This window comes from Ambystoma mexicanum, chromosome 6p (genome assembly GCF_040938575.1).
Source record: "Ambystoma mexicanum isolate Mex_15411 chromosome 6p, UKY_AmexF1_1, whole genome shotgun sequence".
In the NCBI taxonomy this organism is placed as follows: domain Eukaryota; kingdom Metazoa; phylum Chordata; class Amphibia; order Caudata; family Ambystomatidae; genus Ambystoma; species Ambystoma mexicanum.
Window position 1 is genome coordinate 613226980 of NC_090935.1, and position 15701 is coordinate 613242680.

At 48.3% G+C, this 15701-nt stretch overlaps 1 protein-coding gene and 1 long non-coding RNA gene across 7 annotated transcripts in view; both read right to left on the reverse strand.

Moving 5' to 3' along the window:
• Nucleotides 1-15701, reverse strand: part of POLK (DNA polymerase kappa) — a 1714815-nt gene that overhangs the window by 444173 nt on the left and 1254941 nt on the right. The window lies entirely within an intron of this gene.
• On the reverse strand, nt 7836-8435 carry LOC138510954 (uncharacterized). The gene is made up of 2 exons (XR_011280493.1): nt 8381-8435; nt 7836-8298 (listed from the first exon to the last, which is right to left on the reverse strand). It is a non-coding gene; the product is annotated as an uncharacterized lncRNA (long non-coding RNA).

Consider the following 15701-nt stretch of genomic DNA (forward strand, 5'->3'; position numbering starts at 1 on the left):
TTTAGTAGGCAACTTAGAGGACTTATCAAGGGTACCCTTGCTGGATGTTGATGTCCCAGTAGATTTGTGTTTGTCTGTCTGCTTAGGGTGGAAGGATGGTCTTGCAGGAGTGGAAGGCTGTGTTTTCCGCTGTTTCCCCCCCTCCCCATGCGTGGAAAAATGTTTTCCCTGCCCCTTGGAGGCCCCAGAGACTTTCGACGGCTGGCGTCGATGGTCTGGGGAGGTATCTGTGTGTTTCGAGCGTGGGGCCTCGCTGGTGTTAACTGCGGCCTCGGTCTCCTGGAGCGCGGCCTGGGGGTGGAAGTCGTCTTCGTCTTTCGACGATCGAACTTCCGTTAATCTAGGGAGCGAGGCACTCTTGGCAAGAGTGGATGATTGCCTTGCGTCATGAGGCGATCTCGATCGAGAGCGCCCAGAGGACACCGAGTCGGACCGTTCTATCTGTGCCTCTTTCCGAGAAGTCGACGTCGTCGAGGTTCGGTTGGACTTAGTGTGCTTAGTGTGTGTAGGGTGTGCAGCGCTTGCGTCGCCGGGGGTCTTCCCCATAGCCGCCCTGCCGGACAACCTTCCGAGGTCGGGGACCTGCGCTTGGCAGTCTTTCGAGGCCGTAATGCCCTCGCCGTCCGAAAGTACGGCATCGCTGCCATCGCTGAAGGCGCCCTCCGCTGCCATGGCCGCCTGCCTGGCGTGGTGGGCCCAACGCTTTGTCGAACGGTCCTTAAGTGTCTTAGGCTTAAACCTACTACACGCTCTGCAGTTCGCTTCGGGGTGGTCCCTCGGCAAGCAGAGATTGCACGTGGCGTGCCTGTCGAACCAAGGGTATTTGCGGTTGCACTTGGGGCAGAATTGGAAAGTGTAGTAAATATATAAGGTGTTCCTATAAGGTGTACCTATATACCAAGAGTGAAGAGTATGTACCACCCCCCACTCTCCCTACTTGCAGGGCCGAGGCTAGCGGCCTACTAGGCCCGGGCCGAGGCCAGCGGCCTTCCGAGGCCCAGATCCGTCGTGCAGCAGCCGACGGTCGATGTCTTCTCCAGCCGTCGTCGAGTGTCGAGGGTCGACGTTGGGGCGGGGAAGGATGTTAATAAATAATTTTAAACTTCAATAATAAGCAAAAGTATGGCTAAGGCCAGGGGACTCCGCAAGATGCTTCCGACCAGTATGGCGGAAAAAAACAATCTGAGGATCCTAGACGCGTGAGGGATCTTGGGTACAGTGGACGTCACACTAGGGATAGTATTACTGGCACGCCTGTGTCGACGCCCATTTTCAAGTTTCGAAAAACAAACTGTAATACTCCGCAGCTTCCACTAGATGTCAGCCTATGCACAGCATGTGATCTAAGCAGTTTCCACAAGCCTCAGAAATATATATATATTCACTGAAAAAGATTTTAAAGTACAGTTAAGTTGAGCAGATTTAATGCAACAAAACCCTTGAAATTCAGTGGATGAGGGAAGTCATGGCCAGCTTAACTCAGCGTGTTCCCGCTGATTCCCCCCAAAATGCTATCTCTCCCATAAGGTCATTTTGTATGTCATTGTGATTCCCTTCCCTTACAATATGTATGTGCTCATGGGCTTTGCAACAGGAACGTTCCGAGTTAAGATGGTCATGACTTTCCACATCCACTGAATTTCAAGGGTTATGTTCTGTTAAATCTGCTCAACCTAACTGTACTTTAATGTTTTTTTCAGTGAATTTCAAGGGTTTTGTTGCTCCACAACTTTTCTACAGGCCACTAGCCATGGTCTTTGGCCATGTCCACTGTACATGTTCCCCCAATATGTTTCTTTTAAACCCGCTAGGTGGCCACAGTCTTCGGCCGTGGCCACTATACATGTCTTTTGAGCCCAGTAGCCAGGGCCTTTGGCTATATTTAAAACACTACCAGCCCGCAAGTGGCCAAGGCCTTTGGCTGTGTCCACTTTCCACCCTCCACTTTACTGTAGCTGTAAAAATATTTTTTTTTTGTATTAATCCAATTTTCTTTTTTAACTCTTTGTTTTAAAAATGTTTTCTCCATAACCACGGTTATCTTGGTAATGCACTACAAATAATAGCGGATATCTGTAGGCATACACTGCCCGTGGATAATCGTGGTTATCCATAAACACAGCAAAATAATTATTTTTCCCTGCCCTCCCAGGCCTTCACCAAGTGCCTTACTTCCGTTGGCATGCTCTCCCCTGAACTCCTTTTTCCCTCACTATCCCTCTCCAATTACCCCCAATGCCCTTAAATTCCCGATTAAGTTTTCTTTCATAACCAGTTTTTTTTTGTGCTCCCTCCCAGATGGGCAGCATCCTTTTCACACAATCCTTCCACAAGGCAAAGGGTCAAAACATGACATGAATAATTGGCATTTAAGGAGCATAATGCTGAGGATGTGACCAGCAGCCTGAATAATTTTCTAGATGCAATTGTCCAGCGGGTGACTGCCTGCATTTCCTGTCTCAGGCTTGAGCGGGCAGCAGGCTTAGTGGAGATGAACATGCAGTTGACTATGTCTAAAACATACAAGCCTTCAGTAGGTTTGCAAATGCCATGACTGACACTACCCCATTCCTTTATGCCTCTCTGAGGTGTCTTTGCGGCCCTCTATAGCCATGGCTTTGGGCACATAGATCCATTACACCCTGCCTAGGAGATGTGATCACTGCAGGTGTAAAATTATAATTTTTTCACTCTTTCCCCATTCCTGTGGGATTCCCCCAATGTTCCATATAGCAGCATTGAACTAACCATGCACACAGGTTTATCCCGGTATTCCCCCAATAATGCTTGAAAATCGCAAACTCTTCCCTTCCTCATAGGCACCCACCAAGTGCCCCCTGCTCTTTCCATGGTCCCTCCACTCGCCTCAGTTGCTTTTTTCCTCCCTGACCCTCTGCCGGCCATTACCCGCTATTATGTTTTGGTTAGTGTGAAGCATTTTTGTTCTCCGAGGTGGACTTGATTGAAATGTGAGTGCTGAAATACAGGGGTGTGGAATTGGATAAAATAAGGAGCCTGGGATTGTTATCATTAGAAGAATCATAAGACCCAATGATAGAGAATCACAAGACCCATTATTAGAGAATCATTAGAATCACCATTACCCAATCATTACTCTTTGCTATGGAATAATTCCATTATTGCATTCTGTTTAGTTCTGATTAGTACATTGCTGAAGTAGACACTATCCACATATCAGACTGTCACCTTTGTATGCATTTGCAATTTGCTTTTAGAATGATAGAGAAACATGCTAGACACATTTTGCCATTTGCAATAGAATGACACTTGCACATATTTGAAGTGCCATGGTAGTGTTTTAGAGACACGGTATATTTGCAGCATGGCAGAGAATGATTTGCTATGCATTTATGTTTGCATTAGAAATAGTGCTTAGGCTGAGAGAAATGCATTGCTTGCACTACACACACTGGCATATTTGAAATGCCATGAAAAGCCATTTAGTACACATTGTTATGCTTTATAGAGACACACGAAGAGACTGTCATGTATGTATGTTTGTATGTTGAGTCACTTAGAATGAGTTTGCATTATAGTGCTTGGAATCGTAAACGCTAGGAAGCATTTAACACGAGGCCTGAGCCATTTGCTGATGGAGAGACACACAGAAGTTGCCTGTGCCACTGGGCTCAGCGCAAAGAAATGTTATGGTTAACACTGAACGAAGGAATTTGTAAACAGCTTGGTAGATAAGAAGTCACCCATGTCCCAGTAGGGAGAGCGAAGGAAGCTTATCAGCTTGGCTTCTGTGCTTCGCGGAGACTGCAACACGAGGGTGGGGGCATGAGCGACATAGAGAGATGGAGAAGGTGCCTTTTGCATGAGAGAGACGGGGCCTAAAAGAGCATTTCATGATGCCAACAGAGCATGCAGTGGAGAGAATGGGGTATGAATGGGGTAATATATGGTGTTTTTCACTGCACACAGAATGGCCATGAAAGAAAGATATGATGTTCAGATGTCACGCTGACAGCACATGCAGTGACAGGACATGCCGTGCAAGGAACACGCAAGCAGACTGGCAGGCATTTTGCTAAACGCTGAGAGAGAGACATTCTTAGACATTCTTAGTATAGAATGTGAGTAACCATAGGGATGTGTGCATCATGGAAGACTATAACCAAGGAGGCTAGAATGGGCTAGAGTAGGACTGCACTAGAGATCGAGAGAGCCAGAGAGTTGCAGAGATGTTGGTTGCTGAAGGGGAGTTTGGGAGGAGTTGCTGAGGTTGCTGGCTGTTGGTTGGAGATGGTGCAAGATGGAGTACGAGATACAATGAGAGAGAAGCAGACTGAGAGGCCTTGATAAGATCGATCTGGCAGAGAGAGAGCTTGGCAGTTGGCAGATCTTGAGAGGCCTGCCACTGACTGACCTGGCAAAGACAGAGCTGGAAACACATGCAGAAAGGGAAGTATGGTTTTGGCCTAGGCTAGACTGATTGATTAGAACAGACACACACACACACAAAGAGCTTAGGGTGAAGGGGAAACTAGAGTGAGAGTGTGAAGATGGTGTGGATTGGTGTGAATTGATTTGCCCATGAAGGAGCGCTTGCATTAGACTGCATTAGAACCACACATTAGGCAGCACAGGCTTGCATTAGAAACTTGAAAGGCTTATAGTCATTGCACCAGAAGTATAAGAGGTGCAAATTAGACATAGCATTAGAACTGCCTGCATTGTTATGCATTATGCTTAGCTGTGTGATCATAAATAAATGTATCCCATTGTTATAAATTGAATCGATTCTTTATGTTTTCTTTGTGTCTTATGTTATTTGTTATTTGTGACCACGGTAGTAAGATAGGAGTAACACAGTGCACATAGGGCCTGAGATACGAATGCAGCAAGGGGGGGTATAGTGATCCATAACCCCCTAGGAGGTTGTCAAAGATTGTCTGAGACCGGAGCGAGCATGCCCAGGAGGGCAAGACGACGGTTAGGGATTTTGTTTTTTCAAACTGACAGGGGTTTTAAATCTGCCCACCTTAACTCCCTCTTAACAAATGTTTTTTTTCTTGAATTTCAAGGTTTTTGTTATACCTTAATTTCCTCAGGGCCCACTAGACATGGCATTCGGCCGTGGCCACTACATATGTTCTACCAATAGTTTTCTTTTTGGCCCATTAGCCATGTCCTTCAACCATGGCCAGCAGCCACGGCCAAACATGTTGCTTAGTTTCTTGAGGTCTCACTAGCAATGGACGTCGGTCGTGACCTCTGTGCGTGCTGCACCAATATCGTTCTTTTGGGCTCACTAGCCATGTTATGTTATGTTATGTTACTTTGCCTTTATATAGTGCCTTATGTACCATTGGTATGATCTCAAGGCGCTGGTAGGTTGAACACCCTCGGGAACCGTAGTTCAAGTCAGTAGAGAGAGAGAGAGCGAGAGAGAGAGAGAGACATAAGGTGCGTGTGTGCACCGGATATGTGTGCAGCAGGTGTGGCACTCGTGTGATAGCTGCTTCTTAGCGGTAGGTGTGGTGGTTGGGGGATCAGTATGTGTTCGTTCTGGCCGGGTGATACCAGACTGATTCTGGCTGCATTAGGCCTGAGGAGAACGCCTAGGCTGGCGGGTGTGCAGCCAGCTGTGTTTTAGCTAGGATGATGGGTAGTATGTGGCAGGTGTTGGTATGAGAACAGCTATACCGAATGTGTCATATTATCGCTATGTTCTAGCTGAGTGGTGGTGTATAGAGGAGAGTAAGCGTGGTAATGTGATATGGTGGTTTTCAGTAGGTGCTTAAGATCGAGCGCCTTCATGCTCCATGCATTCCATGCACTCCGACCATTCGATGCACTCTAACCGTCTGATGCTCATCAACTGTTTGATGCACTTCAGCCATCCCATGCACTACAACGTTCCATGCGCTACAACCGTTCCACGCGCTCCAACCGTCCCGAGCACTCCAACCGTTCCACGCTGTCCAGCCATTCCATGCACCCCAACCATTTCATGCATACCAACCGTTCCATGAACTCCAACCGTTCCATGAACTCCGACCATTCTTGCGCAATGTCCATTCCGTGCCCTCTATTTGTTCCACGCATTGTATTCGTCGCATGTACTCATTTAGATCTATGCACTCTGTCTGTTCAATCAGTTCCATGCATTCCTTCTGAACCAGCATTTCGTCTGATCCATGCATTCCATCCGTTCCACCTACTTCATCCGCTCCACACTCTTCATCCGCTCCACACTCTTCATCCGCTCCACACTCTTCATCCGCTCCACACTCTTCATCCGCTCCACACTCTTCATCCGCTCCACACTGGGGCATGGGGGGGGCTGCAAGGGTGACTTCCCGTTTACCTTCTTAAACATTTACAAACACTAACTTACTTGGAAGGTTTAGAAGCAGCAGCGCAAAGTTTCCACTGGAAAGCAACACCGCAAACTCTGCCTAGTATCCAACTCGGTCTTTGCTTTAAAACTATAAATACAGTCACTCTTCATGACACTCACAATTATAACATATGTTTTGCTAAGAAGTCACATAATCGGCGTCACATACACACAACCCCTTTAGCCATGCAGTCCTAAAGGTACACAAGCAAACATAATGTGCATCTTGTTCTCAATGAGAAACAGTAGTTCTTATAAACAGGGAGTCAGGCCTTTGAGCGCTGTGACTCAAGCCCACTGTCTCTGGGAGGTTTGGTTCGCAATAGTATATCTGCACCACTCCCAGCACTCCCTAAACGTACAGGACAAAGGTAAAGTGCACCTGGTTCTCAACAAAGGCACGTTTGCATTTGGAGCCGAAAGTCAGTGCTCGTGTTTGTGAACCGCTTCCTAGTGTGGCACTCGCATCAGCGGTGGCGGCATGGTGTGGCGCTCGCATCAGCGGTATACAGCAAAATAACCTAACACTTAAGACTTGCACCTTGAGTCAGCACAGAGTCCCTGTGTGAGCATCGCACCAGGCGGCGCTCGCATCAGCGGTGGCGGTATACAGCAACGTACCCTAACACTGAAGCCCTGCACCTTGAGTCAGCACGGAGTCCCTGTGTGAGCATCGCACCAGGCGGCGCTCGCATCAGCGGTGGCGGTATACAGCAACGTACCCTAACACTGAAGCCCTGCACCTTGAGTCAGCACAGAGTCCCTGTGTGAGCATCGCACCAGGCGGCGCTCGCATCAGAGGTGGCTGTATACAGTAAAATAACCGAACACTTAAGACCCTGCACCTTGAGTCAGCTCAGAGTCCTTGTGTGCATCGCAACAGGCCAGGCTTCTAGAAGGTACTCCAGCACGTCCCCGGAGAAGCACGCGCCATCCCGAATCCCAAGGCCCCCGGGGACAGCATTTAATGCACAATCCGAGTTTGCTAGATATTTCATGCACAGGCTGCGAAACATCTAATATGAACTCGGAAGGAAGCGAAGAACATGCCAGGGCCCCACGATTAGCACCCACAACTGCTAATTTCAAGGCCAAGGACAGGATAAATACAAGCCACTTCCTTCGCTCCATCGCTCCCTCCCTCCTCCCCTCCCTCCTTTTACGCCGCCTGAACCTGGAGGCAGCTGCTCCTTCTTCAGTCTCCTTTGCAGTCTTCCTCATTATTAGGGGGGCTTTACTCTGCCATCATAATATTTATTTATTTATTTGGATTTGTAAAGCGCACTAGCAGCCCAAGGGGATCGAGGCGCTGTTGCATGAAATTGGCTTAGTTACAGGAGGATTACTTAGCTCATGGCTACAGGGAGCGTGTATGCAAACACTGAAAGGAGCAGGGTAACTCTAGCCTCTGGACCAGAGTATTATAATAACATCAAGAAACAGAAAAGATATGTCCAGAGCAAAATATGTTTAGAAAAAATGTATCCAAATTTATTAAAGGTGATACAAAAATTGAAAACTAGTGAATAAATCACTCAAAATTATTATACACTGATCATTTTAACATAACAGAACAGCAGCAACAATATGCCGAAAATCGGCTAAAACTTCATCACTCATACTCAACATACATAGTACATACATACACACACAACTCATCATACCGTGGCATACATCCAAAGTACTAAAAACACAGAAAACATGCTAAGAACCAATGGGGAAGAGGAATTCATAACTAGTCCCCATAATAACACTCATTATTGCGGTGTTTACAAACAATAGAAATAATTCACAAACAATCTATTGTCAGGGTGGATAGGAAGAACAAATGCAAAGATCACATCCCTGTAGAATTTTTTCTCTCGACCGGTTTCGACGTGTAGTGGTGGTTAACTGAACGTCTTCCTCAGGAGGTGGGTGTTACCATTCTGATGAAAACCTAGCTGCTGCAAAAATCTATGCAGTGTAGTGTGGCCAGTCACGCGAGACAATTCAGGACTAAAACATAACCTGGAGGGCGCCCCATGCAGTTTAAGATGATCCAGCGCTGCATGTATTTGAAAAGTGCAGAGGCAGCGCAACTTAGCCTGAGCCTTCAACGCCGTCTGTAAATGACTGCAAAACGGTTGCTGTATAATGGAATTGTCCAGCAACCGAAGCGTGTAGCCTAACAGTGATACTTTAGCAGGGAACATACATAGGTGGTTACAGATTTGGTTTGTAATACAGTCACAATGAAGGTTACATCACATATAGAGTGGAACGTGCAGCCTAAATAGGACAGTGGCAGCAGAAATACTTATTTACACAAACAGCATAGATTTTTATCGCTTTATATCTTTGGCACTTGCTCGTTGCCGGATTATTCCAATTCCATTTCTTTACACGTGGAGTTCACCAACGGGATTGCAGAATTCACCAACACTTTGCCAACTTCATCGATTTTCTAAACCTTCCAAACCTGGGTGAAATCCACATTAAGTGCCTACCTCAGGATTCTGTTCACTGGGTGAGGTATCACCCAGAAAATGTCAGGGTGATTGTAGAGACCAGTGCCTCGAAAGGCCTCCCACTGCTCTCTCCAGGTTCGCACTGGTTCTCTCCCAGAAGCCTTCACAGCAGCTTATCAGGAGGGAAAGACGCTGCCCTGTACAACACTAGCGCCGATCCCTGGGTGCTTTTCGGTGGCCCCCAGTTATGCATATTGAGGAGCTTTTTATAGGAAGTCCAGAATGGAAGCCCCATTCCTGTGGCATCTAGGTTTGGGCCGTGCAGCTCCCTTGGCCAATCTTGGGAGACAGCAAAACCCTGCTGGATTTGGGATGACTAACCAATTGAGGAATAGTTACTGTGCTTGCAGCACTCGAGTGCAACTTTCCAGCATGCCAGAAGCGACACAATCATGAAGGGACAACCCAGAAACCTCTATGGTAACCGTGAGAGAGGGGACATGGAGGGATGACCAGTAAGGACGTGTCCCCGCCCACAAAATGTTCAAACCTGCTAGATTGCCTCCACAGATGTACAAGACATACAGTTGGAACCTGGTACCCACACCTCTGCGGTAGAAGCTTCAGCAAGAGTGATGTCCAGTGGCTCACTTGAGCCCTGCTGGAAAGTTTTCAAGTAGACAAAAAGCCCATAGAAGGCACCCGGTCAAAAGAGTGGCAAAGACGTCAGTCATAAAAGGAGGACTCCCAAGTGTGCCGCCTCAGCAGCGTTCATCATGTTTTCACTTCCTTGAAGGGCCCGCTGGGACCAGATCCAATTATTCCTCTGTCATCAAACTCAGAAAGCATGAGAATAAAGATTTTCCAGAATAACTTTTAAGAAAGTCTTGATTCTATTAAAGACACACAGGCTCACATTATGTGTCTTCCTCCCCACTCAACATCAAAGAGAAAAGCCCAGCAGCAGGTTCCACGCACCCAGACCGACGACACCGCACACACATGAACAAGGGTACAGAAAAAAAAATCATGGCCATGTCAAACCATTACTTTGTTAGTAAACACCCATTGTCCCCTCCCCAGTAGATGTAGGCACTGCAAATGTCCGCTATAATTTCACAGTAATCATTCCAATAACAGAAATTCCTACGGTAGAGTAGCTGTTCGCCGATTCCCGCAATAACTGGAAAGATTGCTCAAAATTAAAAAGTATTTAACGTCCTCACAGGCACTCAACATGTGTCGCCCTTCTTTTTTCTAGGTCCCCTCACTCCATTCAATTGCGCTTTTTCCCTCCCTAGCCCTCTTTCATGATCCCCTATCACTGACACAAATATTTTTCTGAGTGCGTCTTGCAGCGTTGCTGCTGCAATCTTGTGAGATTTCCACGACCTTCCCGTGATAAACCACAAATGCTCTACCTGTAACTGGCTCCCTAACTCGCACCTAAATCCCCATTATCATATGGTCTCTTTTTTTCCACTCCCAACCTCTTACCTGATGTGACTGCTATTGGTATTTGTATAGCGCCTAATGCCAAGCGCTGTGGTTCTAAACAATTAGTGTTTTCATAGGAGTGACTACATAAACAGAAGTGTTTTGAGTCTCTTTCTGAATTCGCGAACGTTATTAGACTATGTAAGGCCGTGGTGGAGTTCATTCCAAAGTTTGATGGCATCCTTTTTCCTCCCCCAAATAGCGTTTAGAGTTCTTTCATTTGCAGCTTCTCCCTTTTAATATTGCAGGAATACTTGCATCGAGCAAAAAATAAATAAAAAAAAGGTGTCTTTTCATTTCCGAAAAGCCTCTCAGCCTCTCTGCTGCAAAGCACCAAGGCCGAAACATATAAAGGTTTTAAGGAACACAGGGGAACCCGCATGTCTCTGTCTATTATTTTAAAAATTACTGGATGCATTTACCCCAAACCAATCAAGCAAATTAAGGCAAAGCTTTGTGCCCAAATTGTTTCTTATTTGGTCCAAATCTGCCAATTGGTTTTCATGCTACAGCTGTTAAAAGACTGCACTTTTTCTCTATGGGAAAGTCAATGCAGGTAGGCTGAAAACAGCATTTTTATGTTTTCCTAATAACATTTTCATTTTCTAACAAATTGTTCCCAAAGTTTCCAGTTTAGTGGGGCTCTTGACAAACCTTTTGTTTGGTAAATGTCATCCCAATCCATCCAGCAAGTCAAAAGGTTATTAGCCTTGCTTAGCCTCTTCTGCTGTATAAAGCACCAAGGCTGATATAAAGGTTTTAGGAGCAGGTGTCCATCCCCTTGTCTGTCGAATATTTTAAAAAGTACTGGATGGATTTACCCCAAAGAGTCGGAAAAGGTAAGCCCATGTTTTGTGCCTAAGTTGTTTCTTATTTGGTCCAAATCTCTTCAGCGATTTTGACGCTACAGCTGATAAAAAACGGCACCTTTTCTGTATGGGAAAAATAATGGGCTGAAAACTGTGAAACTGAGCCACTTTTTTTTCTTAATAACATTTTAATTTAATAACATTTTGTTGCAATTTGGGCAGTGGGGGGGGGCCTTGATACATTTATAGTTTTCCAAATCCATCCAGCAAGTCAAAAGTTATTAGCAATAGAATTCTGGGGGAAAATTGTTGCTTTTTTATTCTGAAATGCCTCTCAGCCTCTCTGCTGCAGTGCAGGATGGGAGATATAACTATCATTTGGGAGAGGGGGCCCCCCCTTCCCCGTCAACTATTTTGAAAACTACTGGACGCAATAATCCGAGACCCCTCTTGCAAATCAAGTCAACGCTTTGTGCCCAAGTTGTTTCGTACCTGGTCCAATTCTGATTTCTGTTCAGCGGTTTTGGCTGTGCGCTTGAGCAAAAATTTGACTTTTTCTCCATGGGAAATGGCATTTTTCTTTAGCTTTCTTAATAACTTTTTTCTTTAACAGTTCTTTCCAAATATTTCCAGTCTGGGAGTAGAGGGGGGCATGAGTACAATTTTGTTTGCAAAATGTCCGGCATACGAGTCAAAGGTTATTAGCAATTCATTTTTCGGGTTTCCTATGGAATGCAATACTTAATACATAATTATAGTGTAGCGACCACCGCAATATGACATATATATAAATATATATACACATTACCCACCGTAATCGTATTTCTGATGCTTCTATCGGCTTAGATTCACATGCTATGAGTAGGCCAACATCTAGTGGAAGCTGAGTATTACAGTTGTTTTTTTAGAAACTCGAAAAGGGACGTCGACAGGGCATGCCAGTAATACTATGTGACGTCTACTGTACCCATGGTCCTTCACGCGTCGAGGTCCCTTAGACTGATTTGTTTCTGACAGGAGGTTGCCTGAAGTGTGTAGCGTGAGTGCAGGTGTAGTAAAGCAGATATATATCAGATAAAGCTCAGAAAAAACATCTATGCACCTTCTACTCCAAGGTGAGGCAGGGTGGGCGCATGTGAATCTAAGCAGATACAAGCATCAGAAATACAATTACGGTGAGTAATGTATCCCTTCTGAGGCTCAAAGAGCTTTGCAAGTACTACATTGAGGTCCCAGCCTGGTGGTGGGGGTTTCATATAGGAGGGTGGAGTCTCTTTACTCCCTCCATGAATGCCTTAATGACATGGATCTTCCAACATGACACCTTACTCTGAGAGGTGGTGTATGCGGATCGAGCTGCTAGGTGAACCTTTGTTGCGCTAAATACTAACCCTGAGTCTAATAAGTGAAGCGTGCAATGAAGAAAGTGTGATGGAGTACATTCTATTGCGTTTATTTGTTTCAACTGGCACCAAATTACAAATCTTCTCCACTTGTCAAAATAACAGTGTCTTGTGTTTGGTTTACGTGCTATCTTGAGGATTTCAATACACCTTTGAGGTACATTTAGATGTCCAAACTCTATGACTTCAGGAGCCAAGCTGCCAAGATCAGAGAGTGAAGTTGAGGGTGTAATGTTGCCCCCCCTTGCTGGGAGAGCAAGTTGAACAGGCACGGGAGCTTGATTGGGTCGCACATCACCAGTTTGCACAGATGTGGATACCAAGGTTGTCTCGCCCAAATAGGGGCAACTAGGATTAATGTCATCTGTTCCTTGTGAATCTTGTTCACCACTTTGCTCATTAGTGGAGTTGGGGGAAAAGCGTAGGCAAATTTCCCTGACCGGAGACCGCCAAGGGGCGCGGAGAATGACGGACCTGTGAGCTTGAGCTCCGTCTGCACCGCAGGACCTAGCGTGATTTTAAGTTAAGATCCCTGGCCAGGATTCTCTCGTGCCCCCGAGGGAGACCTGGGTCTGCGCGGACAGCCCCACTAGCCCAGTGGGCTGTGAAACCAGCCCCCTCCCCGCACAACCCCGGAGAGAGTCGCTGGGGGTGACTGGCGGCAGAGACGCAGCCTGCATAACGCAACCCGCGCCCAGGGCCGGGGAGACAATTTTGCGCCTTCGCCCTGCGGGCCCTCCGGAGGACCGTAGGAGCCGCCCGAACTGGACAAGCTGCCCCCGCACCCACCGATACAGCGTGGAAGCTGAACACTGAGGGGGGGGGCTCAACACCCACGGCCTGAAGTGTGAGGCGCCGCCAGGTGCCAGCAGCCTGAATCCAGGGGCCCACGCCGAGTGAAGAGAGGGAGAGGCCATCCTGTTCCCACAGTGAGGACCAGCTCTCATGAGCAGGGGAGAGGAGGTGCCCGCCCCAAGCCAGGTTAACTGTGCCTCGTCTGAGCCCCATCGGTGGATCCCTGCTTCACCCCCCCGTGTGGGAGTGCTCAGGTGTCCGGAAAACGGAGGATCCAGAGGGAGCGGGCCCCAGACCGCCTGTGCGGTGCGCGTGAGAGGATTCGCTCCAGCCCACGTCAGCCGAACGGAGGGACCTGACCAGAAGAAAACCGCCAGGACAAGGTGAGGAGTCGGAGGGGGGAAAGCCGATTCGTAGAGTCGTGGCGGCAGGAGCCCCCCCGCCCTCAACCCAACCTCCCCAGTGCTACACTGCGCCTTACCCCCCGAGCGATGGCACACACTCACTGAGGTCTTCCAGAGTGTTGGTGGAGTTGGGAGGGAGAGGAGGCGGCAGGGGAGAAGCAGAACACAGGAGGTCCAGTGGTGGGGTCCGCCCCCCCTGACCTCATCCCGGCTCAAGAACCCAGGGACTGGCCGCACACCCTGAGGGCCCCCACCCTCGTGGTACTAGGGACCCAGCCTGGCGAAAAGGCCACCGCCCTGGACCCAGAACTCCTGTACTGCCCCAGAGACGTAATTCACCAAAGCAAAGGGAAACGTGGTACCTTAACAAAATAAAGAGGGCAGGTGCCCCGATCTGAACCCTCCTGGTCATTACAAGAAAACCTGTATAGAGGCACCGCCGCCCAGGTGCCCTACCTCACCCAGATCCTGGAGCAGACTTCACCCCCCGGAGCGATCAGTTCCTTGCAGCGGTTTTGTCGACAGACCCCGGCTCAGACCGAGGCCACCGGAACCGTCATGCCTGTCGTGGGCGACCCACCCCCGGCCGCGCTCACCAAGGATGACCTCAAGGATATCCTCCATGAGATAAAGGCAATCTGCGCAGACAAACAGGCCTCCATCGTGGACCTCAAGGGGAGAGTTGACACCCTGGAGGATAAAATGGAGGGGATGGAAAACAACCACCTCCAGGTAGACCTCCTAGATATGACGTATGAGGCTAGGATAACTGACTTAGAAATAATAGAGGAGGACATGCTTCTCAAGATGGACGACTTGGAGAACAGAGAACGTTGAAACAACCTGCGCATCATGGGGGTGACCCAGGAGAGAGGGGAGACGGCTGCGGATGTGGGGAGAAAAGTCCAGGGCCTGATCAACCAACTTTTCGCACTCATAGGGGGCAAGGAGGTCCAGCTGGAAAGAGCACATCGAGGTGAGGAGGCGCAGGAGGGGGCCCAAGGTCCATCCTGGTGAGGTTCCTCTGTTACAGGGAGAAAATGGAAGTCTTGGAGAAGGCAAAAAGGCTGGGGAGCTTCATCTTTGAAGGAGATACTATCAAGATATATCAGGACCTATCGACCCTCACGATCAGCCGCAGAAGAGTATGCCGCCCGCTCACACAGTGGCTAACAAGCCAGGACATAAGATACAGATGGTCCTTACCGTTCGCCTTATCCTTTGAACGAGCTGGGGTGGACTACAGGGTGATCAGTGGTAAGGAGGCCACACAGGTGCTGCAGTCCCTCAGGGGAGACCTTCAGGAGGAGCTAGAAGGAGCGGGTACCCAGACTAGGGCAGAAGCTGGGAGGCTACCTGAGGGGCCGCGGTCGACAAAGAAGAAAACAAAAGGCAGGAGAAATTTCATAAAACCTAACACCCCGCCTTTGGAAGCTGGGGGGGGAATAGAGGAATAAAGATGGTCCCTGGGGGGACATGGGGACCTCAGTGGGTCAACCCCAGCCGGGGACATGACTTTCGACCCTGAGAACTGTGGTGCACAATCATGCTTTGGATCTGGCGGCTTGCCCGTTGGTAGGCGTCAAACATAGGGGAAGGAGGGGGGAGTGGGGTGGACGGTTGGGGGAGGGAGGGGATTCTCGGACTCCCCGCAGAACCAGCTTCAATGGGGGACTGGGCAGCTCCCGCTGGTTCGGGAAAGCAGTGAACTCTACGTGCAGAAGTAATGGCAGACAATGAAAGAAAGGGCCAGGTCGAGACGATCAGAATAGGCTCGCTCAACGTCAAAGGGCTTAACTCCCCAACTAAGCGCTCCCTTCTGGGGAGAGAAATGAAGAATGCAGGGGCGGATGTTCTCTTTGTGCAGGAGACCAGATTGGTGAGGGGGCAAGAGAGGGCCATCCCCGGATCGCATATGGGCCAGGTATTCTGGGCGTCCTGCACTTCTAAGAAAGTGGGGGTCGGGATCCTGC